The following is an 8,614-nucleotide window of genomic DNA, read 5'->3' on the forward strand; positions in this document are numbered from 1 at the left end:
GACAGTGAAGTCAGAACTCCTGCACCAAAAGCTTCAAAGGAAAATACAAACTGGTTACAGGCCATAGAGGACCTTAAGAAGCAGACAAGAGAAGTAGAGGAAAAATTGGGAAGAGAAATGAGAACAGTGCAGGAAAATTACGAAATGAGAGTCAACAGCCTAACTGAGGAAAATAACACCTTGAAAAAATGGCAAAAGAGGCTCAAAAAGGCAATGAGGAGAAGAATGCCTTAAAAAGCTGAATTTGCCAGATGGAAAAAGAATCTCAAAAACCCAATGAGGAGAATCATTGCTTCAGAATTAGATTGGAGCAAATGGAAGCTAATGACTTTATGAGAAATCAAGATGCTGTTAAACAGATCCAAAGAAATGAAAGAATAGAAGGCAATGTGAAATATCTCAAGGGAAAAACCACTGACCTGGAAAATTGATCCAGGAGAGATAATTTAAAAATTATTGGACTGCTTTCTGCTAACCCGGCTTCGGACTAGCCTGGGCTACTGAAGAAGAGATTGTAGGTCATGGAAAGTAATTATTAGGAAGATTGAAGATGAGCTGGGCCTTCCTGATGAGGCTGCTGGAGGCTGTGACCCAGCACTCCCCCCTGGTGGGGAAACTCTGGCTGTCCTTGCTGGTTGTTTTCCGCCTAGTGCTGCTGGCCGTGGGTGGAGAGGCCATTTACCGGGACGAACTGAGTGGATTCGTGTGTAACACCTGGCAGCCAGGTTGCCAAAACGTTTGCTAAGACACCTTCGCACCCCTCTCCCACGTACGTTTCTGCGTGTTCTAGATCATCCTGGTCACTGCGCCCACCGTCTTCTATCTGGGCTATGCTGTGCACCATCTGTCCCGGTGCCAGAGCACCCAGAAGCAAGAGGAGGAAGAGAAGGAGCCCATTATCAAAGAGAAGAAGCCCCACAAGTCCCCTGAGGATGGAGCCCAAGATGGTCGCAGGAGGATCCACAGGGACGGGCTCCTGGGGGCCTATGTTGGGCAGTTGCTGGTGCGATCTGCCTTAGAGGTGGTCTTCCTGATGGGCCAGTACCTGCTCTCTGGCCTGGAAGTGCCTCCCTCCTATGTCTGCCAGCGCAGCCCTTGCCCCCACACCGTGGACTGCTTTGTATCTCATCCCACAGAGAAGACCATCTTCCTGCTGGTCATGTATTCAGTCAGCGGCCTCTGCCTCCTGCTCAACCTGATTGAGTTGCTGCACCTTGGCCTGGGAAGCATAAAGAATGGGGGATACAGCTCTGCCCCACCTCCCCATTCCAAGGGTCTCAAGTTGGAGCTGGAGCAAATGCAGGAACAGCTGCATCTGGTCCAGAAGCAAATGGACATGGCATTGCATCTGGGCACACCTCTGGCAACAGCGCCTGACTGTTCGGGGTCGGCCTCCAATCTACAATATCTCAACTCAGCAAAACCGGCACAACCAAGCCCAGAAAGAGACCCGGCTCTCCAAGACAGAGCTGTGACCTACAGGGGATGTTTCTTATTCGACAGCATTTGGATCACCACACATGATGAGGAGAAATGAGAGCTTTGGGATCCACAGGATTAAGGACCTGAGAATCTCCAGCCATAAAAGCTTTATATTTTAAAGTAAATTTTGTACCCTTTGAGATATATGTATGTATGTGTATACATATGCATATGTGGATACATATATGTATCCACACATAGTCACAAAGAAGGTGGAGGATAGACCATCAAGGCCTGTAATTGTCCTTAGAGATCTCCTTAGAGATCATTCTCTTCACCCTCTCTCTGATGTTCTTCCACCTCCCCTCCCCCCCAAACCCCAGAACACTGGCTTTACTGGACAATGAACCTGGATACTTGAAACCTAGATATTTGAAACTTTGATCATCTCAGGGACTTAGCCTCCAAATGTGGTGCCAATTGGCATTGAAGCCTGAATTTTTTTTTTTTTACCAACAAAGACTTACTTTGTTCTGTCAAAAAAAAAATATTGGACTACCTGAAAGCCATGATCAAAGTAAGAACCTAGAAATCATCCTCCAGGAAGTTCTCAAAGAAAACTGCCCTGATGTTTTAGAACCAGAGAGCAAACTAGAGGTTGAAAGAATCCACCGATCACCTGAAAAAGATCCCAAAAAGAAAACTCCTAGGAATATTATAGCCAGTTTCCAGAATTCCCAGATTAAGGAGAGAATATTACAAGCAGCCAGGAAGAAATAATTTGAATATTGTAGAAACACAATCAGGATAACCCAGGATCTTGCAGCTTCTACACTGAGGGATTGAAGGGGTTGGAATATGATATTCTGGAGGGCAAAGGAACTGGGATTAAAACCAAGAGTCACCTACCCAGAAAAACTGAAGGCACAGGATGATTTGAATAGGAAGGGATGATGCTTAAAAGGTGAAATTAAGAGGTGAGAGAGGAATATAATGAGAGGAGATGGGGAGAGACAGAATGGGGTAAACTATCTCATATAGAAGAGGCAAGGGAAAATGGTTACAATGGAGGGGAAGAATAGAAAGGCAAAAGGGAATGGGTCAAACTTATTCCCATTGAATTTGGCTTGAGGAGGGAATGAAATACACACTATATAGGGTATCTCAGCCTCCAGGAGAGTAGGGAGGGAAGTGGATGAGAGTGGGTATGATGGAAGGGAGGGCAGGATGGGGGGGAGGGAAGTTGGAAGCATCCACTTTTGAAAAGGGACGGGATCAAAGTAGAGAATAGAACAAGTGGGAGGTGGGATAGGAGGGAGGGAAATATAGTCAGTCTTTTACAATATATCTACTATGTTATTGTTTTGCATTAGACATACATGTACAACCTATACTGAACTGTTTATCTTCCCAGTAAGGGTGGGTGTCAAGGGAGGAAGGAAATGAATCTGGAATTCAAAGTTTTAAAATCAAATATTCAAATATATATATATATATATATATATATATATATACTATTATTAATACTATTTTTCATGTAATTAGGAAATAAGATATACAGGCACTTGGGCATTGAGATCCACTGGAAAAGTCGAAAGGGTTATGGTTGAAAATATGGGAGAGAACATATTGGAGGAGGGAATATCCTGTGGGACTGCTATTTTGGGCCATTGGGTAGGGTTAAAACGGGTAGAAAATTTGTAACTCAAAATCTGGCAGAAATGAAGGATATAAATCAGAAGTTAATAAAGCATTTAAAAAATAAAAAAATTAAAAAGACAGTCTTAGAAACTTCATATTACGTTTGTGAAGATGGCAGAACAACCCACTGAAGGAGATACAGCAAGAGAGGGTCTGGCAGGTAGGCAGAAAACTACAAGAATGCTTTGGCTGAGAAGTCAAGAAAGGAAAGACCATCAAGAAGGAAGGAGTGCTCAATAATTATAGATAATGAGGTTATAAGAAGCAAGAGATACAGAAGTAACTACTCAACCACTGCCCTTTAATCAAGAGATCTCACTATGCTAATATTTTCTAAACCATCCTAACCTCCCAATTAAGATTTCATTACATTGCATGGCCAGCTCTTTTCATTTAACCTCAAGCACAGACAGGGATGCTTAAATTACTGAATATTACCAGTACCTATAAGTGTTCCACTTAGTAAAACATTATACTAGTCCTCTATCTGATCACAAACTCTATTACAGATTCCATCATTTCCTACATCTCAATCCTCACATACTATTTTCCTGCCTCCTCATATACTCCAGTCCCTGTCCCTCTCAGTACTTCCTTAATACTTTATTTTTGCTCTGACTTTACTTTCTTCCCTTCCCATTTTCAAACTTCTAGTTAAATAATTCAATTCAACACTTCTCCTGATGAACTACAGTTCATCCCTTGTTAATCCCCAGCCCTGAATAATTCCCACTGTCTCTCCCACACCTACTCACATGCTGCTGAACATAATCTTACAGGCTGTGTTCACTATAAATTCATGTTATCCAATTTCAACTGGGCCCTCAATACAGTAAGGATATCCTTTTATTTCACTTGAATTGATACCTTCATTCCTCACAAAAGCAATTCCAAACCCATATTCTCCTTAAGTTTCCCTTTCTTCCCCCTTTCCTCCTCATTCTCAGCTAACCTCTTCTAGCAGCAACCACCCTAGCATACCCAGGATGGCTTCTAGCACAGGTTCTTTGATCTGCTTTTCTAAAGGAAAACAACTCAAAAGGGATTAACAATCTTACTTTAATCAAATATATATCATTTACCTAGTTCGGGGGGGGGGGGTGGAAATCAGCACCCTGAACTTCAGAGAATACAAACAGAAGTTACAAGCAGACAAAAAAAAATACAGAGAAACAGACTAGCAGAGCTTCCAGCTGTCTGACCATTACATCCATACCTAGTTAGTTACCAAAGAGGGAAGCACCAACATCTGGGTTTTCAAAGCAAGGGGGCTCAACAGCTGCCCAGAGTCTCATCTGGCCAAATCACACAGCTCTTCCCAAAGTGAGTCCCAAAACCAAACCTCACATCAGGGTATATATAGCCTTCTCCTGGGTCAGAGAATGTCACAACCCTCTGACCAATCAAAAACTAACAAAGTATGGGAATTCCTGAAAAAAACAAGCCTCCTGCCACAGGCTCCATGTGACCACATTCAGTCTATTAGGAAGCAGAATATATTTTTAAATCAGGGAAGGTTTCCAGATTAGCTTAAGCCTATCAAGGGGCCAAGGGGCAGGAAGATCTTCAGATTCCTTTACCATTATACCTCTTCACTGAGAAAATTGAGGCTATGCACCCTAAAAGTCCTCTTCATCCTTTCTCTTCATCTCCAAACCTACTGACACTACCTTCTATTTTCTTCTCTTTTCTCTTAGTCTCTGACAGTATGCTGTTGTTTCTCATCCAAGATTAGGACCACCTTAGTACTTGTATGCTTGATGCCATTCACTCCTGCCTTTTCCAGCAGATCACATCCTCAATCACCCTCCACCTCAAATCTTCAGGCTCTTTCTATTAGTTCCTCCCCTATTGCTTTCAAATGCATTAATTTCTCCAAACCTTAAAAACAAAACAAAACAAAATACCTTTACTAAATCCTACTATACACTTTTGTCCTATATCTCTTTTTCTACGCCCAAACTACCAGAAAAATCTAATTATACATCTTTTTTCCACTTTCTCTCCACTTACTCATTCAACCCTTTGCAAGCTGACCAGATCCCTTGACTAAAGCTATTCCCTATAAAATTACTGCTAATCTCTTGATTGCCAAATCGGATGATCTTTTCTCAATTCACATCATTCTTTGATCTATGTACTATATGATATTATTAACTTGGATACTCTCTGCTCCTGAGGTTTTTTGGTAACACTACTCCAGGCCTATTCTGGAGCCGTCCTAAACTAGCACAGAGAACTGATTGTTAAACTTTTAAGATAAGCATTTATATCTTAGATATAAGAAAATGTTAGAAATCAGGTCTTGGTTCATTATCTTGTTGATTGCCTAGACTGAAGAAGATCATGGAGAAAATGTTGATAATATAGATAAAAGTGCAACTGATTGTTTTTGTCATCATAACTCTGTACTTATCTTTTCTTATTCTCCTCCTCTCTAATCACTCCTTAGATTGACATTCTCCTATAGGCTAACTACAGTGGTTCCCTAAAGCCCTTCCTTGGGCCCTCCTTTCTCCCTATATAATCTACATCAGGGGTGGGAAACAGGAGGCCTTGAGGCCATATGTGGAATTTTAGGTCCTTGAGTGAGCCCTTTTGACTGAGTCCAAGTTTTATAGAGCAAATACTTTTATTAAGGGGAAGTTTGGATTCAGTCAAAGTGCTGCACTTGAGGACCTAGAGGGCCACAAGTGACCTCAAGATCGCAGATTCCCCACCCCTGCTCTAGACGAGCTCAGTTTCAATTGGTTTAATCTTCATCTAGATGCAGATGGATCCCAGATTTCTGTAATTAACCTGTCTCTCACGCTTCGCTCAATCAGTTAATAAGCATCTCCTATGTGCCAGGCACAGTGCTAAGTACTAGGGATACAAAAAAAAAGGCAAAAGACAATAACTTCTCTGAAGAAATTCTCAATCTAATGGTGGAAATGACGTGCAAACAACTGTGTACAAACAGGTCTATACAAGATAAATAGAAAGAATCAGTGCAGAGGAGGTATGAGAATTAACAGGGACTGGGAAAGGTTTCCTGCAAAAGGTAGAATTTAATTGGTACTGGAAGGAAGCCAGGGAATCTGAGAACCAAAAGTGAGGAGGGAGACCATTCTAGGCATGGAAGAAAGCCAGGGAAAATGTCTAGTCAAGAGGTGGAGTGTATTGTTCAGAGAACAGTCAAAAGGCCCATGTCAGATAACATGGAGGGCAATAAAGTATAAGATGATTGGAAAAGGGGGTGGCAGATGAGTTATAAAGGTCTTTGAAAGCCAAATATGTTTTATATTTGATCCTGGAGGAGATAAGGACCAACTGGGGGGGGGGGGTTACTGAATAAAAGAGTGACATAGTTGAACCTGTGCTTCAGAAAAAAAAATGAATTTAATGATTGAATAGAAGATGTACTAGAGTGGGGAGAGAATTATATTAAATAGACCAACTAGAAGGCTATTGCAATAGTGAGGCATGAGGTGATGAGGGTATACTCTAAGGTGGTGATTTTATCAGAGAAGGGAGAATATTCAAGAGATGCTGCAATGGTGAACTTGACAAGCCTCTGCAAATGGGGGCAGAGGTGAGTGATAGTGAAGAATTAGGAATGGCAGCTAGGTTGCAAGCCTTTAGTAATGCATCACCATTTTCTTATTGATCATTTCAATCCACATATCCTAAATGCAATTCAAATTCAGCATAGCCAAAATAGAATGCAAAATTGTTTTCCCCCAACCCTGTCAGATCTATTAAAACCTGGTTGCTGTAGCCCTTTCCATTCTTGCTGTGTATTATTCTCCCTTCAATCCAGTCAAATTGGCTTCCTCTTTTTCCATGAACATAGGATTCCATACATTTGCACTGGGTGTCCCCCAGTCTTGGAAAGCACACCGTTCTCACTTCCATTTCAAAGAATTCTTCTCTTCCGTCAAGATGCAGTTGAAGCATCATCTTCTTTAGAAAACCTTTTCTGATGCCCCTAACTGTGAGTATCCACCCTCCATGAGTAACTTATCATTAACAACATTGTATTTATTTGAATCTTTGCATGTATTTTACATATACACATATATGCTTTGATTTTTCCTCCATGAAAATGTAAGTTCCTTAAGATTAAGATTGTTACATTTTTTTTATAATTATAGCCTTAGTGTCTGTTACATAGTAGGTGTTTAATGTTTGTTGATTGATCGGAAAATGTAATTAAGAATGAAGGAGTTATATTTACCACAAGGATATATAAAACTAAACCAAAATTATTACAAAATTGAGTTCTAAGTATTGTGTGAAAATAGATCTCTCCCTCAAACCACTATTATAAAGACATTCTGTCTAAAGCTTGTGCTTTAGAAAGACTTCAAATAAATATCATTCCCTATTTGCCAATTTAATTGACTGAAGTCACCCAAGAAATTCTCTGAATTTCATAATTTTTAAGGAATACTTTTAATATTAAAATAAACCAGCTAATTAGTTCATCTTCAATAACTAATGAGCTGAGTTACTTTGGCATCACAAACCATAAATGGATGTAATATTGATGTCATAATTGAATTGCCATTTGTACAATTGTCTTAAGAATCTGTTCTTAAGTGTTTTCTTAACAGATCCTGTTTTTAAATTAACTCCTGCTTGGTGTCAAATTCATTTTTCATTTATAATATTTCTTGATATCATTGATTATTTAGATTAATTATCTCTAGTATTCTTCCCCTCTCTACTTCCAGAGAATCCTTCCATATAATAAATAATATTTTAAAGAAAAAATTAAAAAAATGTTTAATTTCTCAATATATCAAAAAAGCCTGTAAATATGTACAATATGCTACATTTATGGTCACTAAAACTCTGAGAAGGGATAGAGTGCTATCACATCTTTCTCTTTTTTTGTCATATTTGCTCTTTGCAATCTTTTATATTTAGTTTTGATTGTACATGCATTTGTGTGTGTGTGTGTGTGTGTGTGTAGTTGCTCTTTCCCTTTACAGTGTTGATATCTTCTGCATAGTATTTTCTTTGCTCTGTTTATTTCACTTTCTATCAGGTCATATAGATTATTCTAAGCCTCCCTGTAAAATCATTTTTTTAATTCACCTGCTGTATGATGAATTTTGTTCACTTTTATTCTGTGTATCTTTGTTTTTGCTGATTTTTAAAGTATTTGTTGTATAAGCAAAAGATTGTGAGTTTTTTAAAAAATATACTCCATATTTTTATTTTATTGATTGTTTAATGCTTTCATATTTGCTATGACAGTTATTTCTTCCAAATTAAGATATTCCCCTCTTCTTTTGAATTTTAGAAATTTGTTTAGAACATTCATTTCCCCCCAGTTTACCTTTCTTTTTTTAAGTTAATTTATTCATTTTCAGTTTTCAACATTCACTTCCATAAGTTATACATTTTCTCTCCCTCCTTCTCCACCCTTCTCTCCAAGAAGGTATGCAATCTGACTTGGGTTCTACATGTGTGTGTGTGTGTGTGTGTGTGTGTGTGTGTG

At 39.4% G+C, this 8,614-nt stretch overlaps 1 pseudogene; it reads left to right on the top strand.

The window, feature by feature from the left end:
• Nucleotides 1-550: 550 nt before the first annotated feature.
• LOC138159107 (gap junction gamma-1 protein-like) lies at nt 551-1,770 on the top strand (annotated as a pseudogene).
• Nucleotides 1,771-8,614: the final 6,844 nt, after the last annotated feature.

The sequence above is a fragment of the Petaurus breviceps genome, unplaced genomic scaffold (genome assembly GCF_028583685.1).
Source record: "Petaurus breviceps papuanus isolate PSGF00001 unplaced genomic scaffold, PetGlider_PUasm1.0 175, whole genome shotgun sequence".
In the NCBI taxonomy this organism is placed as follows: Eukaryota; Metazoa; Chordata; class Mammalia; order Diprotodontia; family Petauridae; genus Petaurus; species Petaurus breviceps.